Source organism: Microcebus murinus, unplaced genomic scaffold, assembly GCF_040939455.1.
Source record: "Microcebus murinus isolate Inina unplaced genomic scaffold, M.murinus_Inina_mat1.0 scaf005_hap2_Mmur4.0, whole genome shotgun sequence".
Taxonomy (NCBI): Eukaryota; Metazoa; Chordata; class Mammalia; order Primates; family Cheirogaleidae; genus Microcebus; species Microcebus murinus.
Genome location: NW_027438951.1, coordinates 1,165,532 through 1,184,523, shown reverse-complemented (window position 1 = coordinate 1,184,523; position 18,992 = coordinate 1,165,532). Strand labels below are relative to the sequence as shown.

General features: G+C 46.0%; 1 long non-coding RNA gene across 1 annotated transcript; it reads right to left on the bottom strand.

Annotated features, from left to right (window-relative positions):
* Nucleotides 1-15,559: 15,559 nt before the first annotated feature.
* On the bottom strand, nucleotides 15,560-17,403 carry LOC142866408 (uncharacterized). The gene is made up of 3 exons (XR_012916387.1): nucleotides 17,032-17,403; nucleotides 16,450-16,578; nucleotides 15,560-15,902 (listed from the first exon to the last, which is right to left on the bottom strand). It is a non-coding gene; the product is annotated as an uncharacterized LOC142866408 (long non-coding RNA).
* Between the last annotated feature and the right edge of the window lie 1,589 nt (nucleotides 17,404-18,992).

The window sequence follows — 18,992 nt, the reverse complement described above, 5'->3', positions numbered from 1 at the left end:
AAGCAATTTCTTTGGGAAGAAGGTCCACATTGCTGCTGCTGGCACTAGCTACCTGGCCCAGGTGTGCTGGCTGTGGTCCTCATGGCTGCTGCTGATCTGCGTACTGGGGGATGTCACTGCTCTCTTACCATAACAGCAGCACCTCCTTTCTTCACCTGTTCTTTCCCTGGTGGTTGCAACGTTTTGACTAGAGTCCGGCGATCTGCAAAAGTTGATTCTGACGGTTTTTGCCAGCTCATTAGTTGCTTTTGTGGAGGAATGGAGCCCTGGAGTTTTCTACTACCTACTACTGTTTTTGAAGTTGTCACCCAGAAAATCCATGCATCATATTTTAATTACTAAATAACCAAGGTCTACAGCCAAATACAGGGAGGAAAGAAGTAAGGGAGGGAGGGGTTGGAAGGAAGAACGTAAAGAGAGAAGGAAAAAAAGAGAAGAGAACAAACGGGAGAGGAGAGAGAGACAGAGAGAGGGAGAGAGACACACAGAGAGAGAATAAGGAAGCAAGCAAGCAATAGTCTTGGGTTCTGGGGTAGATGCAGCGCAGCTTGCACTCAGAGGTCTTAGTGTGAGGCCATTGGCAATTAGCAAACCTATATAGTTTTTAACTTTGTTACCCCAAAGGCTACGAAAAATGGTGGTGACTCGATCACTATTTTCAACAACTGCGGTGATGTTAGAGACTATAAGTTTTATATGTCATCACTAAAGTGGTAAATGCGGATGTGTTATCCCTATATCAGTGGGGCAGAAGTCATTGCTTTAATTGACCAAATATGTACAGCTTTTGCCTCAAACAAATAAAGATATTTGTAAGACAGCAGAAACCTCATTTGAACTGCAATTGCCCTCCGTTATCTTCCCAATTTATCCCTAATATCTTCCTCTGAGGCTATGATGATAATGATGGTACCTATATTCTGCTATGTTTTAGTAACGATTTTACGTATGTGAAAAAAGTGGGATAATTAATAATCATAAGGTCAACTATAAATGATGCAACAGTGTCATTTGCAAATGAAAATAAAGATGGTGTTTCTATGCCAGAAAAAAATGAAAATGAATATATCTCCTAGTTGTCTGACTCTATGTCCCATAGCTAGGGCAATGAACCATCCCTCTGAGAAGTTCCTTCACTGCTCCAAAGAGTGGCCCGAGTATTTGCTAAATGTTTCATAGGGCTATGGTTTCCAACTTTAAAGTTATGTTAACCGTGTAAAATAAAAATTGAAGCCATTCAGTGGTAATTCCAGAGATAGCACATCTATTCTCGTGTAAATTAGGGATGCGGTTTGGTTATATTATAGCAGTAAGGCAGTGCCTGAAATAGAGAAGAAAAGAGAATCAAGTTTCAGAGATCTATGGTCTTAGAGAAATTATCAAGAAATGATCAGTTTGGGAAGATAAATCATGGTGATCACGTGAAAAAGCTGTAATATTCACGAAATCAAGTCATGAAACAAGCAGCATATACCAAGGCGTGATAGTAATCTAAACTTAACTCAGGGTACTGTGTTGTGTAAAGATTCTAAATAAATAGATTGAACACATAATCTTACTTTGGCCGGTGATTATTTTAATGCAGTGTGAAGCCAAGTGATAAATCTTGATAAGGCAATCAATGTCAACATGGAATCTACTGATATTACTATCGTAAAAACAGCGTAATCACATACACCTCGGGAGATGAGTAATGCTTAGCATTGCCCATTAGATGGATTCCTTATAAATCATAGTAATGCCACACAAATCACATTTGTTGATATGACCAGAGCATCCAACATTTCTAACATTCACGTGGCTTACTTTTGAATTGCAAGAAATATTGAATGTCCCCAAACCAAGACCTTGGAAACAGCGTGATAAGCAGGTTTTCCGTATCTTCAAAGGCCATTCAAAGCTCTGCTGTGAACTCAGAAGAGCAAAATCTAGGAATTTTAACTGATTTTAAATTTAAAAAGTAAAATTCCCATTTTAAATTTATTTAGCCAAACGTTCACCTTTTAAAAACACAAATGCAGAAGTACCCAATTTAAACTTTCCAAGAAACGGATACCGGTAAACTACACAATAAGACAGGGCTATAAAGTAATGAAGACAAGAAATAGTGATAGTCATTGTGGTGGTTTGCAAAGTGACCACAAATCCCTCCCACCCCCGTATGTGCCTTTGCAGAGTGACTTTGCCGTTTGCTCCTCCCAACAAGGGGCGAAGCCAATTTCTCCATCGCTTAGACGTGGGCTCAACCCTGTGACTTGCACAGGCAAAGGGACATAGCAAACTTGCCACAAGCAGAGACTTTTGAAGCACTCGTACCTTGGACATTGCCCTCTCTTGCCACGGGGGAGCCCTTTGTCACCGTGATGTGATCGAGCTGGGGCTGACCTCCTACAGGGTGAGGGATCTGTGGAGAGAAGAGGCAGCCATCTCACTCATCGTAGCCAACTTGGACAGGTGCGTGAAGATGTTCTAGATCATCCAGCCCCAGCCGGTTAGCCTAAATGAGAAAAACCGCCCAGTCAATGCCCACAACTGAGACCAGTAATAAATGCCGGCTTGAAGCCATTAAGATTGGGGGCGATGTGTTTTGCAGCAAGAACAAACTGAGTCAGTCTTCACGTAGCTTTGTCTAGCTTTCATGCAAGTAAACTCTTTTTCAGAACCACCATCATTACAACAGAAGGTCGACAAAATCCAGCACGATCAAAGCAAAAAATTAAGTTAAATGTAATTTACGTTATAGCAGGATATGAAATTTTTAATTTATCAAAATTAATATTTACGAATACTTCCCCATAGAAACTACGTTACTGTGCATTAGTGTCACAAATTCTGACATAATATACAAGATTAGACATTACATTTGATAGACTATTTACCCAATTAAACATCGCACCCAATAAAATGTAAGGCACTGGGAAATCTTAAAATTAATTTCTCTGAAAGAGCCTTTTCCTTGATCGGATGGTTTCTCAAGATCCCGCTTTGATAGAGTCTTGGTTATCTGGCCTGGGCGGGGGGCTTTGATTCTGCCCTTCTGATTTAGTTTCTGCTGATCAGAAGAGGAAATCAACGTGGCAAAGGTGTAGGAAGGTGAGTGAAGCGCTGCTTGAGATGCTGATGGCAAGTGATGGAAAGACGAAGAGGGCAAGAGTGACAGGGTGTGACCTAGGCGCTGACAGAACGAGAACCACAAAGAGCAGTTAGTGCCACAGGTAACCTGCAGACGTTTGCATAAGTTATAGTAAATTCTCCTTTTCCTATTTCAGGATAAAAGGAAAAAAACATGGTAAAGTGCACTCTCACGTCCACATGAAACTGAGAGAAAGAATGTAGCAGGAAGAAAAGAAAAGAAAATGAAAAACTTGTCAACAAATGGCTTTTGTTGTCCTGCACAGCTACTGCAAGATGAGAGGCAGAACGGCCAAAGATACTCCTTTATGGCAGCTTGTGTCAATAATTCACTTCACAAATAGTCCCAGGCAAGAAACCAGATGGCAGACAGTTAGCAATCACACGTGAAACATACTGAGGGAAACATTTGTGCACACTTTCATTTCAAAAACTGAGAAAGTGATAGAGAAAATGAATTTAACTTAAACATTTCGTCAGGAAAATAAAAAGAACAAATACCTCTAGAATAAGGTTTTTGGGTCTTTTTTTTATTTGCCTGGTCATAACTAGAGCATGTGTAGGAGCGAAGCAGTGACTATAAGGCACATTACACAATGTGGTGGTTAGCTAACTGTTCCTCTCGTCATCCCCCTCCTTATTTCCCAGTCAGTCAGTTGAATTTCATAATTGATACTTTTTTTAACCTGGTTAAAAGGCTAGGGACCAGGTAATTCAGTTTCAGTGAGGTGCCAGAGTCAAAGAAACAGATCGGCAGCGCAAAGCACGTTTTAATGGTTCAAAACCTTTATTTGCACATCTTAAAATCCATGAAAAGAATCTGAACATACGGGCCGGGCGCTGTGGCTCACGCCTGTAATCCTAGCTCTTGGGAGGCCGAGGCGGGCGGATTGCTCAAGGTCAGGAGTTCAAAACCAGCCTGAGCAAGAGCGAGACCCCGTCTCTACTATAAATAGAAAGAAATTAATTGGCCAACTGATATATATATAAAAAATTAGCCGGGCATGGTGGCGCATGCCTGTAGTCCCAGCTACTCGGGAGGCTGAGGCAGAAGGATCACTCAAGCCCAGGAGTTTGAGGTTGCTGTGAGCTAGGCTGACGCCACGGCACTCACTCTAGCCTGGGCAACAAAGTGAGACTCTGTCTCAAAAAAAAAAAAAAGAAAAAAGAATCTGAACATAAAATTCCTTTCCCTCTCCCTCTCCTCACTCTTTTTTCTCCTTTCCAGAATTATGTGGGTTGACCTAACCTTTCCTCAGCAAGAATGACTCTTTCCTCTTTGGGAGGAAATCAAACGTGTCTAAATTAAACTTGGGTTCTGTCCCGTGCTTGATGTCATGATCTCATGTGAGTTCTATTATCGAGTTGGTGGGTAACTCTCCCATCATTTTGTTTTTCTTTTCTCAGAGAAAAATACACAAACATATATTCACATAGACAGGCGGATGTTTTGGTGGTTGCTCTTAAAAGGGAGGAGAAAGAGACAAAGGACGGAGAGCAAGACTGACTCGGGCATATGATAAAATGCACTTAAATAATAGGAGTGTCTAACATTTCATTTCATTTATTTATTTATTTATTTTTGAGACAGAGTCTCACTTTGTTGCCCAGGCTAGAGTGAGTGCCGTGGCGTCAGCCTAGCTCACAGCAACCTCAAACTCCTGGGCTCAAGCGATCCTCCTGCCTCGGGCTAACATTTCATTTTATATTGTTTGCATTGCTGCAGCATGAACCCTCTCCATCTCCTTAAAACTTAAGTCAGGTCTTTACACAATCAAATCTCACTTGCTAGTGTGTGTGTGTGTGTGTGTGTGTGTGTGTGTGTGGCAGGGGGGCGCCTTTTAGGGGTTAAGAAAATTGAGGAGGCCTGGCGCAGTGGCTCACGCCTATAATCCTAGCACTCTGGGAGGCCGAGGCGGGCGGATCGCTCGAGGTCAGGAGTTCGAAACCAGCCTGAGCAAGAGCGAGATCCCGTCTCTACTATAAATACAAAGAAATTAATTGGCCAACTAATATATATAGAAAAAATGAGCCGGGCATATGTAGTCCCAGCTACTCGGGAGGCTGAGGCAGCAGAATTGCTTGAGCCCAGGAGTTTGAGGTTGCTGTGAGCTAGGCTGACGCCACGGCACTCACTCTAGCCTGGGCAACAAAGCAAGACAGACAGACAGACAGAAAGAAAGAAAGAAAGAAAGAAAGAAAGAAAGAAAGAAAGAAAGAAAGAAAGAAAAGAAAATTGAGGAATTCAGGAAATGACAGTTTCCTATTTGTGCGTGTGACACAGCAGAGGAGAGTACTTGCTCACGGTACAGGGGAACAGTAAAGGAAAAATTCAGTGGTGATAGGACATTAGAGGCAGAGGTGATCATTGGATTGTCAGTCCCCTGGAAATCCATTGAAATCTTGTGAACATCGCTGGGTGTTTCATAGGACACAGAGCAGAGTTAAAGCCAAATTTTTTAGTTTCCGAAAAGCAGGGTGATCAAAGGCAACATATGGGTTCACTTGTAATGAGAGTGTTGCAGTATCTTGCCTCTTAATAAAACTCAAACTATATTGCATGTAATTTTTCCGTCTTTTTTTGATCCCTGGGAATTTCAGGATCTTGATCTGTCTCAGTAAGTTTGTGATAAACATTGCTCATTTTATCACAGATGTGCTGATTAAAAGTAAGTTCTGGTCTATACGAGGCTGCTAAATATTTCGCAAGGGTTTTTCTTTTAATAACCCCCTAATGGATGCATAATTCACGAGAGTTTTTAATTGCTATGGAGAGAAAAAATTAACAAGGAGGGACCGTATCCCAAATCTTTCAATGATTTTATTAATGCAAACCAAAAGGAAATCAGAGAGAAAGTGTGATGGAAATGTGTAAAAGGGGGAAATTGTGACCATGAGAAACTATGAGCCTTTGCGATGATGAGGAAGCACATTGTAACAAAATCTGGATAGATAAGCAGTTACGGCATTTGTGACCGGTGCTATTTTGATAGCTTTAAGTGAGCGTGCCCTGAGAAAAGCATAGGGCGACCCTAGCCATGTTGGTCAAGACCTGTGTTTCCCAAGGTATAATCCAAGAGCACTGAGGTTTCCACACATCACGTCAGGAAGGGGGAAGACCTCTGATTCTCCATTTCCATTTGCTCTTTGGGGGAGATGAGGGAGGTGGTAAGATTTTATTTGGAGAAACAATCCCACATCAGAAAATCATTTATGATCCACCCATCCATCCAACGACAATATTTTCATTGGGAATAACTACCAGTATTGGATTTCAGTGTGAAGATACTGGATATTTCTCTCAAATTCCATATGTCTATCTGTGCTTCCTCACCATAGGGCCATGTCACCAAATTTATAACACTTCACGTCTCAGAAATACAATTATGCGCCACCGAACGATAGGGATATGTTGTGGTAAGTGTGTTGTTGGTGCGAATATCACAGAATGTACTTACACAAACCTAGATTGTATAGCACACTACACTCCCAGGCTATGTGGTACAGCCTACTGCTCCTAGGCTACACACCTGTACAGCAGGTGACCGTAATGAATACTGCAGGCAATTGTGACACAGCGGTAAGTATTTGCATATCTAAACATAGAAAAGGTACTGTGGTACTACGACACTAGGACTGCTACGACGTCACTAGGTGATTGGAATTTTTCAGCTCCGTTATAATCTCACGGGACCTCCCTTGTATATGCGGTCTGCGGTTGACGGTAATGTCCTTATGGGGTGCATGACTATATTGAAAAGAATGACTGTCTAATACATTAAACCTCTGTAGCCCAAACTAATGGGAGAGAATGAAGAACATTTTCAGGTAGTGTAATGTCTGCTTGCTGTCTTAAAACAAATGTATTTTGTTATTTTAAAAAACATTAGATTAAGCAAGTGTGAGCTAATCTAGGTGCTCTAGAGCTGTGGTCCCCAGCCCTCAGGATGCGGCCCAGTACTCGTCTGTGGACCGTTAGGAACTGGGCCAAGCATCACCGCTGGAAAAGTTGTCTTCCATGAAACTTAGGAACCTGGTCGCACAGCAGCAGGTGAGCAGTGGGCGAGGGAGTGAAGCTTCATCTGTGTTTACAGCCGCTCCCCGTCGCTGGCATCACCGCCTGATCTCTGCCTCCCCTCTAACTGCCCCCGCCCCATCCATGGAAAAATTGTCTTCCATCAAACCCGTCCCTGGTGCCAAAAGGTTGGGGACCGCTGCTCTAGAGTCTCAGTGCCTAGAGGGGGCATTGTATTCACACCCTGCCTGCGTGAGGCTCCATGCTTCTTTCCAAGTTGGTGGGTCTCTCCTCCTGTGTATCTCTGTTCTTCAAATATTTCTTAGCTCGCACACCTCCTAAAATATATTTTTAAAAAAATACGTCCCCTCAAATGTTTTCCACATGATAGTTGAAAAGATTTGCTATCAAGAGTCTAATATTTGCAAGGAGTGAAATATCTGACTTAGTGTATATCGTATTTGTGTTTGAAGTGCAAGTGCCAACTAACCTACATCATCAGTAAACCAGCCTAACTTTCTATCAGAAAACGTTGAACTTTGTTTTTCGATTGCAATAAATGGGTCCGTATTGTTCCACGATAACTAACTAACTTGCCTTTGATATATAACAGAGATAACAGATATGGCTAGGTAGATAGCGTTAACTGAAAAAAGAAGATTGACACAGAGGTCTAAGGAAACAGCATTTATTTGGGAAACAAAGAATTGCAATTTGAGCACGCTGAATCAAGGCAGCCCTGAATTGTGTCCCGTATGGCAGCACAAAAGAGGTTTTTACAGAAGATTTACACACACACACACACACACACACACACACACACACAAGTTGTTTTGGAAGGCAGTTCATTGGCCAGGTGGAAATCCTAAATCGCAAGCTTGTTCTGATTGGTTAGTTAGTTAGGGTACTCCCAGCTGCGAGATGTCGAAGGCCAGCAGATGCTGACTTCAGTTGTTTATCCAAGTCTGTTGGAACATTCTGTGGTTTGTCCTTTAGCAGGTGTGGGTGCAATCCTCTCACAATCTCCTGACTCCACTTTAGAAAGCCATAGCCTCAGTTACTTCATTTTCTCTCACGATAGATAGATAGACATGACAGATGATAGGAAGGAAGGAAAGAAAGGAGGAATGGAGGGAGGGAGGCAGATATTTTTGGCCATGAATTTGTCATCTGGATGAATGTGTATGCTGCCCCGTCAACAGTTCTTGGCTTTGTGTTTTGTTTTGTTTTGTTTTTTAACTGTGGTAAAGTCAGATAACACAAGATGTACCATGTTAAGTACATGTTAAAATGTGCAATTTTAAGTGTACAGTTCAGTAGTCTTAAGTATATTCACATCGTTGTACAAAAGATCTCCAGAATTTTTCTCCTTGCCAAGATGAAACTCTACACCTGTTAATCAACAACTTCCTATTGCACCCCCTGCCCTGCCGCTTGACTTTCTGAATGAATCTGAATGACTTTCTCTATGAATTTGACTACTCTAGGGATCTCATGTAAGAAGAATCATACAGTATTTGTCTTGTTGTGACTGGCTCATTTTACTTAGCATAATGTACTCAAGAGTCATCCGTGTTATAGCATACAACAGATTTCCTTATTTTTTAAGGCTAACTAATATTCCATTGTACGTATGTCCCACATTTGGTTTATCCATTCATCTGTTGATGGATATTTGGGTTGCTTCCAATTCTTGGCTATTGTGAACAATGCTGCAATGAACTTGGGTGTACAAATCTCTCTTTTGTCCGAGACTCTTCTTTCAATTCTTTGGGGCATATACCCAGTAGTGGAATTGCTGGATCATACGGCAGTTCTATTTTTCACCTTTTGAGGACCCACCGTGCTGTTTTCCCGTAGCAGCTGCAGCGTTTTACATTCCCGCCAACAGTGGGTGAGGGTCCTTCTCTGGGCTTGTGCATGTAATTTCCCAGTTAAAGAGGCTTGCCTTTGTTTCTTCTCAGGAGCCCACACCTCCTCCTCCCCCACTGCTGGGTGTGTACCCAAAGGAAATGAAGTCATTTTATCGAGAAGACACCTGCACTCGAATGCTTAGCTCAGCACAATTCACGATTGCGAAGGTGTGGAATCAACCTAAATGCCCTTCAATTCATGAGGGGATAAAGAAAATGTGGTATGTATACACCATGGAGTACTACTCAGCCATCAAAAGGAATGAAATAACGTCATTTGCAGCAACTTGGATGGAACTGGAGACCATTATCCTAAGTGAAGTGTCTCAGGAATGGAAAGCCAAATGCCATACTTTCTCACTAATAAGTGGGGGCTGATAGGTGGGTACACACGGGCACAAAGCAATATAAAGGGCTTGAGAAACCAGGAAGGGGGGAGGACGGGAGGGTGAGTGAGGGATAAAAACTTACCCACAGTGAACACTATTCTGGTGATGGGCACACCAAAAGCCCTGGCTTAAGCATTGTACAAGATATCCATGTAACAATAACACTTGTGCCCCCTTAATTAATAATTTGAAATTTAAAAATAAATAAATAAAATAAAATAATGGTAATATTCTGTTTGGGGTGGGATGTAAGAAAATATATACTTTCATATGCAATCAGGGTTTAAATTGATGCAAACATTTTTGAGGACGATTTGGTGATATACATCAAACACTTTCAAAGGGGCTTATTCTTTGACCCAGCAATTTCCCTTATGGAAATCTATTGTATGTAATGGATCGCAAAAAAAGAAAAGGAAAAGAAAAAGAAAATGTACCAGGATATTCACCACAGCACTGTTTATAACACTGAAACCTTAAAAACAATGGAAAGTACTGTGTACAGGGGACTGGCTAAAAGACCTGTGGATTATACATTCTGTGGAGTATTACACAGCCATTAAGAATAATGTGGAACATGTAGGCTTCTCCATCCGAGGTGGACATGCCAGCAGCAGTGTAAAGACATGTGTCAAGGGATGGGAGAAGCCACAGGAAACACACAGTTTATATTCCTGAAGGCTGAAACTATTTACTGGGAATGCCTTAAAACAGTATGTTCATATATCGATATAAACATGACAAAGCTAGGAAGGAAAGACTATGTGTAGCTGCTCTGCTGTTTTCATATTTTAAATAAGCTTGGGCAGGCTATGCAGTTGACCCTCTGACTTTGCATATATTTTGCACTTGCATGGAGTTGGCCCAGACTCACGGGGTGTGTGGTCACACCCCCGCAGGCTGCACGCTGCCACCTGCACGTTTGGGTAGAGATGCTTTAGAAGGACAAACAGCTGTGGGAGGCCACAGGCCAAGGCGTCAGCGTCCTTGTGAGGGACCTGCTGTGCTGCACGTACAGGCCACCTGCGATTCCCCCTTTCTGCCTTCCTCGACTTTTTTCTCACAAGGATCACGCGTGTTTTATCATCAAAACAGGAAAAAGAGGAATAAAAGTACTCCGACAGGGGCAAGAAGGCTCGGGAGCAGCAGCAGTGTGGCAGAAGGGGTCTGGTGTGTGCTCTGTGTCCCCTGCACTGTGGGTCAAACACACTCGAGACTCAAACAAGATGACCGTGTCGTCAGAACCGGCCCCTCCGGCCCCGGTGTCCACCCCCTCACCCACCCTCTGAATCCCCAACACCGAGGCCCCCCAACCCGTCCACGCCTTCTCCTGTCGCCTGGGCTTGGCGTGTGGGGTCTGTGAGCTTGGCCGAGGTAGTCAGTTGCTCATACTGACCCAGCCTGTCTGTGTGAGGCCATGCAGCTGAACCTGTGATCCGGCACAGCGGAGGCCCAGGCCATGGGTCCTGGGGAGCACACGGGATGCCACCTCCCCAGTCGCCCTGTCTGGGCGCCTCCCGGACTCATGGCTAACTTTGTCCCGGTCTCCCCACCCCTCTCCTTTCCACCCCATGATTTTCCCACTGCTGCCACCAGGGTCTTGTCGCTGAGGTGGGGATCTGGGGGCGCGATCCCGGCATGCCTTCCTGGCCAGGGTTCTTCCTCCAGGGTCATCTGGAAGGCACAGTTTGGCCAGCTTGTACAGGGAGCGCAGGCCGCCTCTGCTCTCGGGCCTGGCCTCAGGGACTGACCCCAAAGCCCCCCAGATGTTCCCCAGAGTGACCAGGGCCAGCTCAGCAGCCCCTGGCACGCACATGGGCTTCTCTCCTCGGTGCCAACCTCACCCTGCGCCTCTGCCAGGGGAGTGGCTTCACTCAGTCGCCAGTGCTGAGGAAAGGAAGGCCTGTGCCAGCTGCCATTCCCAGTGCAGGTTAGAGCCCCTGCCCAGAAGCCTTCCTTTGCCTCCTTCAGGAGTTCATGCTCACGCCCAGGGTCTCCGTCCTTGGAGCCTGCGCCCCACCCATCAGTCTCCCTCCTGCGGTGTCTTCGGGATGGGGCTGCGGTCCTACTCAAATACATGCCAAGTCCCTTTCCTGCTCATCGACCTCTGGGATGCAGAGCAGCCCGCCTTCCCTGGGCAGGGATCCCTCTCTACTGTCCACACACGGTTCTCCATGTGTTTGAAGACTCCCTTGCAAGCTGCTGGCGTGCAACAAAGTCCAGTCTCCTGTACGGACCAGGGTTACTGAGAGCATGAGCTCTACACACATGCACATGTGTGCAGATATATACACACATACACAGTTCTACATCCATGTTTTTTCCATATGGACATCTAGTTGTTCCAGAACGATAGTCATTGAAAAGACTATTCTTTCCCCCATTGACTTGTCTCGTCACCCTTCGTGACTATCAATGGGCCAGATATGTGTGTAGGTCTACTCCTGCACTTCCAATCCAGTTTCGGGTATCTATGTGTCTACCCTGGCACCAATTCCACCCTGTCTTGATTACTGTATATTTAGACTAAGTCTTGACATTGGGCCATGTTAGTCCTTTAACTTTGTTCTTCAAAATTCTTGTGGCTGTCGTAGGTTCTTTGTATTTCTGTATAAATTTTTAAATCAGCTCATCAATTTTTACAATGCCTGCTGGGATTTTGACTGAATCTATAGATCAGTTTGGGGAAAAATTGACATCCTAATATCTTCCACAATTGGAAGAACATGAACATGGTATACTTCTACATTTATTTAGATTCTCTCCAATTTCTCTCATTGTTTTCATGTATAGGTCTTTCCTGTGCCAAGGAGCTTCCCCTGCAGCTGAGCCACAGTGTCCCCCTCAAACATCCTGGGGTGCAGACTGTACGTTCTTATGGGGCCCTGTTCTCTCTGAGCACCTGGAAGGCTATAACCAGGCTTGAGCCGGGGCCTGACCTGGGGGCTCCAGAATGCTCCTTGTCCCCACCCTACTGCCAAACTTCCCGTGTCATCTGCACCTGCCCTGGATCCCCTCCTCCTCAGCTGCCCTGTCCTGCGCCCGCCCCGAGCGGCCGAGGCGGCAGTGCCTTACTGCTCCATTTCTTCTGCCTCCCCTGAGGAATCTGGCCCCGCCTCATGGTCCCAGACCTCAATTCTCTCTTCAGTTGCGTGAGTTTTCCTTTGCTCCTGTAATGTGTTTTCCTAATTAAGTGTTGGGAAACTGGAGTCGGCGTGTGGCGTTGTCTTTGGGACAGGTCTGTCGGACCCTGGATGAGCTGGACTCCCGTTATGTGAGAAAGGGTAACTCACTGCAGGGTTCCCGAGGATTTCAGGAGGTGCAGGGCCATGTCCAGCCCATCAGCACATCCTGGTGGCTCTACCTTCAAGATACATTCAGAATCTGCTTCCTGCTCCTCACCTCCACCCAGGTCTAAGGCGCCATCGTCCCTCACCTGGGTGCCGGTCTCCCTGCTTCTGGCCTGGCTCCCTCCAGCCTATTCTCAGCATCCGAGGCAGAGAGATCCTGCTAAGATACAAGGTGGATCGTGTTGCTACACTGTTGTTTAAAACCCTCTGGTGGTTTCGATCATATGAATTGGGCAGCTCCTTACTGTCCCGGTGTAGTCTCCAACATGATGCACCAACCAACCTCACATCCTAACCTGTTAAAGCAGGGCGAAAGAGGGAAGCCAGGGCAGGTGGGGAGCGTTCTGAGCCAAGAGAATGACATTTAAAAAGACTTGGGTGATAGGGGGATCATGGTCTGATCAGTGGCAAGTTTGTCTGGGGCTACTCTGTGCCAGGCTGGCACTGTTCTAGGAGCTGGGGATAATGCAGGGGAGGCGGGATGCAATTTTTAATACGGTGGCCAGAAAAGCCTTTCTGAGGGGGTGACATTTTTAAAACTTTTGTCTCAGAATAACACGGGAGTACAAATGTTCTCGTTTCATAAATTGCTTTTGTACCATTTTAGTCAAAGTTGTAAGTGTGCCCATAACCCAGATAGTACGCATTGTACCCATTGAGGTGACATTTGAGGAGCACCTGAAGGAGGTCAGGGGGGGAACCAGGTGAAACCCGGAGGCAATAGCTCCAGACGGGAAAGGCCAACGCGAAGGCCCTGAGGCAGGAGTGGGCCTGGTGTGTTTCTGAAAGGGCGAGGAGGCCAGTGGGGCTGTTGGATTGAACAAGGGGGAGAGTGGGAGTGGATGAGACCGGAGAGGAAATGGGCCACACTGGATTTTGTAGGCCACTGTAAGGGCGTGGCTTTGACTCCGAATGGGAGGGGAGCCCATTTGAGGGTTTTGAACAGAGGCCTAACTGGGGTTTTAAAGCAGTCCAGCAGCTTCCGCAGTTCATCTGTGAGGCCAGGGCGGCAGGCTGATTCTAGTCTTTGCTGGGACATGGAGGGACAATCAGACCAAAGTCTGGTGTACTATAGTATAGATCAAGAGCTGCAGACAGAGAGAACCCTGTGCGCCTACAGAAGGGCCCCTTGGAGCATTCAGCAGACCGCTGATCAGCACCATGCACATGTGGGGAACTACCCTAGGCCTGGGAAAGGGCCACCAGACAGGGTTAAAGGTAACTATGCTCAGTGTCCAAGGAGGACCAGGAAGATCACTTTGTCCTTACTGCCAGAATTTAAAAAAATCTCCTACTGCAGGAACACTCGGAAGGATCTTGCCTCAGTAGTTGGGAAATAAATTAGTCCTACACTAGAATCTGCTGTGGTTTCACCTAGCAATGAAAAAAAAAAAATCTCCTAATTCCAGTGGCATTGGGCAAGTCACTCAGAAGTAGCTTACCTCAATAGTGTGGGAAAAATTAATCCTACACTAAAAACTTCTCCCTACACTAAAAATCCTACACTAAAAAGCAAAGAATGTAAAGTATTAAACTGTTTTCAGGTGACCTGACAGCATTCAAGAACAAAGCTCAAGAATACGCTTAGGAATACAAAAATATACAGTACCCGCTCAAGGCAAAATACACAATGTCTGCAATCCTTTAAAAAGTACTGGGCATGCAAAGAATCCACAAATCCAACCCATCATGAAGAGAGAAATCAATCAGTGAAAGGCACCTAGACTGGAAGAGGTAGAACTTTCTTTATCTGTGGGCAACATGATTGCCCGTGTAGAAAATCCAGTGCAATCTACAGAAGTGACTGTAATAGAACTCATTGGTGAATTTAACAAGATTGCAGCATATTTTAGAGGGAGCTATCTCCTCTTGCTCAAATACTTAACCAATTGTGCCAGCACTTTTCTTCACTGATCTGGAATAAGGCAAGTGTGCCACAGATTTCCGATTCTAGTGTTTCCGTGATGTTTCCTCTTCTCACGCAAAATAAGTATTTTATTTTGGCAGGAAGTTAACCCAACGGTGACAAGGATACTGGCAAACCAGAATTCTGGTGGGAGAGCACATCTTCTGGAGAGCCACTGTGAAGTGTAGATCAAGAGTCTTTTAAGTTTGTGAAGGATTTTTGAAAGGAAAAGCTTATATGTCAACCGAAAAAAAAAAAATCAGGAAAAAGGTAATGTTAAAATTACAAAATTAAGCTATACGTTCATATGATATATATATATATATATATATATATATATATATATATATATATATTTTGAGACAGAGTCTCGATTTGTTGCCCAGGCTAGAGTGAGTGCCGTGGCGTCAGCCTAGCTCACACCAACCCCAAACTCCTGGGCTCAAGCAATCCCGCTGCCTCAGCCTCCTGAGTAGCTGGGACTACAGGCATGCGCCACCATGCCCGGCTAATTTTTTCTATATGTTAGTTGGCCAATTAATTTCTTTCTATATATAGTAGAGACGGGGTCTCGCTCTTGCTCAGGCTGGTTTCGAACTCCTGACCTCGAGCAATCTGCCCGCCTTGGCCTCCATTCATATGATTTTTATGCATTTACTGTATAAATACAAATTTAAAGCTATAATAAATTTCAAAATGGCAAGACCCGATGCTTTTCATTTTCTTCCGTTGCCTAAATTGTCTTCAATTACATTGTACTATTTCAGTATCTGAAGCCCAGAACCTCCCCTCCAACCCTAGGACAAAGGATGAAAATTAAGGTTGTGTAGCTGAAAAGAAGGTCTGACACAGAATCATAGTTCAGTTTTATTTTCTGCAATAACAAATATTTACTCATCTCCCTGCACCAGCAACAGGGAAACAAAACAAGTGGGCCCCGAGCACCGAAAGAAGAGTATAGGCAAAAAGTTAGGCTCTGACAATAAAGTGGCAATTAATCCAGGAATCAATGCCCTAGGAAAGGATGCATTGTCTGGCTCGGGACACAAGGTTGCATATCATCCCCCTTTTCCTGGCAGAGAGTTAGGACACAACAGGGGCCCAAAGCGCCTCATGGTCCGCAACATCAGAGAAAGTTGGTCAAGAAAGGAGATAAAGGAAATTCGGAGGAGATGAGCATCTTCAGCGGTCCATCTACTAAAAGTGAGGGAAAATGAAAACCAAGTTAGCAATAAGAACTCCTACCTACGCCCTGTACACCGCCCCTCTTTTTTTTTCTTTTTCTTTTCTTTTCTTTTTCTTTTTCTTTTTTTTTTTTTTTTTTTTTGAGACAGAGTCTTGCTCTGTTGCCCGGGCTGGAGTGCCGTGGCGTCAGCCTAGTTCACAGCAGCCTCAAACTCCTGGGTGCAAGCAATCCTCCTGCCTCAGCCTCCCGAGTAGCTGGGGCTACAGGCATGTGCCACCATGCCCGACTAATTTTTTCTATATAATTTTAGTTGGCCAATTAATTTCTTTCTATTTTTAGTACAGACTCTTGCTCAGGCTGGTCTTGAACTTCTGACCTTGAGCGATCCTCCCACCTCGGCCTCCCGGAGTGCTAGGATTACAGGCGTGAGCCACCACGCCCAGCGGCCCCTCTTTTTTTGACCTAATGCTTAGGTGTCTCCCTGTCTCCATTACAGTGCTGCTCCATCTGAGCACCTATCGCCACACCTCCACCCCCCCAGCTCCTTCTAGAACTGACACAATCAGGAGGCTGCCATTCACTGTGAACTCCTTATGAATGGCCTGCTGGTGGGGTTCCTCATAAGGAGCCAAGGATCTTCGAGCAATCTCCGCCTCCAAGGGAGACGGGAAAGGGACTGTGAGAGTGCTGGAGGAGAAATGGTTAAGGCATCATCCACTACTGGCTTTACTTGTCCCTCAAGCCTCCTTAACCCTCTAGGGCCACTTCCCCCCAGGCAGCTGTCAGGCTATCCCCGCATGCACCCAGTCATCTCAGATCCTGGCCCCTGGCCCTGTCCATCTCCTCAGTCTGACCCTCAGGTCATCCACGTCTACTGCACTCAGTCTCCTCAGCCTGGCCTACTCCCTCTGCCCTCTCAGACCTGTTTCTCCACCTCCTGCATTCTCAGGCCATCCATACGCCCTCTCCTGTCCCCTCAGGCCATCCTGGCCTTCCTCCTGCTCCCCTGTGGTCTTTCCCTTCCAGGTGTTATTGGTCCCTGCCCTGCTCCCCTACCTGTACCCTGCTCTGCCCCACCCCTTATACCTCTCTGGTCTCCCCTGGCCTCCCTAGCCAAAGCTGGATACTCTTAAAGGATACAATTCATTTAGTTGGATTCCTGGCCTTCTGTCTGCAGGCACAGGCTCTGCACCTTGCCCTCGAGCAGGGACACAGGAAATGCTTCCAGCATTGGAACCCGCCACACGAGCGCCACCTGCTGCGCCCGCGCCACCCTGGCCATTGGGGTCGCCCTGACCATCACGGCTTCCGCCCTGACCATCACGGCTTCCATCACGGCCCCTCTGGCCTCCTGTGCCTCCCGCTGCGCCTGCGTCTGGGGCCGGCATGGCTGCTCGCTTCTCCCTCAGAGCCCACCGGGAAGCCAGCCGCCCTGCCCGACAGCAGCTGAGGCGCTCAGGCTCCCGCACGACGCTCCGCCCCTTCTCCCGCAATGCACCGCGGGATGGCCACTGCGCCGGCGCACTCGGGCTGCATGCGGTCGTTTCCCGCCAAGCCCGCCCTGCCGCCTGCGCGCCCCTCTCGGGCTGGTAGTCGGGGCTGCGGAGACTGAGGCGACCTCGCGAGGTCCCGCCCGCCGCTCGGCACGAGAGGCGCCTCCCCTGGTGAGGCCTTCTGGAACGTGGTTAGTTCCCGCCAAACTGGCCCTAAGGGTGTGCAGATGCCAGCCTAGCCAACATTACGTATAACCAGCCTTCCCTGAACCTCCCTTTCCTAGACAGCAGGCCTAGTGTGCCCCTGCCCCTTCGTGGAAGCCTGGAGGACATGCATACCGCACAGAGAACTCGGGCAAGTGAAGACTAGGGGGGAGGTTGGGCCTCTCGACAGGGCAAAAACGATCAGGTGTAGCTGGGCTAGACGTGGGACCTGCCCAACGCACTTGGCTCTCTAGAGCTGAGTGAAGGGTGGCTGAGCATGAGATACGATGATGTGAGAAGGTGCCAGGGGCTGGCTGTCCCAGGCTGGAGGGCCAGCCTCAGGAGCTTGGACTGGATAATGTCGGTGGTGGGGGGGCCGTTGTAAGTTCATGGTCTGAAGGAAAGGACTAATGGTAAAGGTCGCCTTCAGGTCTTCTCTATGTGTAGGCAGTGTTTCTCCATAGGTCTCTATGCCAAGTCACACACTACTACATAGTATTTGCACCACACAGATACAGATGTAAATAACCTCAAAAGCATAGATATCAATAAAATGTAGTAAAACAGTTAGAAAATAATCCATTTTATATTCATCACCTTTGTTTTCAATATAATTTTAGTAATGGCAGCAATTAACGAGCTCCCAAATCTCTGACAATTTAACAATTATCTCTCAGGAGCCCACATGACCCGGCTCCAGCACATCAATTCTTATTGATCTCTCTTTCCTACCCACACCTGTCTAGACAGTTCTTTCATTAACTGCTCTTCAGATAAATATGTTAGAATGTGCTATTTCCTGCTGTGCCCTAACACTCCAAGGGTAGATGCAGGCATCTTAGAAACTATGTGAAGGCATCTTCATCTTCATGTATCAGTTGAGGTTTGTTCCCAGATACCATAAACCTCTCTGGCTAGTTTTGCCCAGGAAATTTAACACAGAGAACCAGTTGCTTACAAAATCATTTAAAGAGCTGGAAGAATGGAATGTAGGCTGACGCTCTGGGAATGACTCCCACAACACCACAGAACTGACCTGCTGAGGGAGCTGGTACCCATGCCATAAGAGGAAGGTAGAGAATCAGGAGGCTACTGGCTCCACCTTTGGTTCTGAGAACATATCACCCTTGCTATGATTCAAGTACCAGGAATTTCCGTTTCTTAAGTATTGGTTCCAGAGATACTGTTCAGGCGCTAGATCAGAATAGGCCATAAGAAAGGGTGCCTTGAAACCAGTGGTGTACTAGTAACAGTGGGCTCTCGAGAGGCAGGGAGGAGCCCTGCCTGATTCGTGGCATTTGCTGATTTCCATGGTGTACACATGCCCGTCACAGCTGGTTTCAAGTTATCAACATAATATCTCTGAGGTTGAGTTGTGAAGACATGCTCCCAATGGGCTGTCAC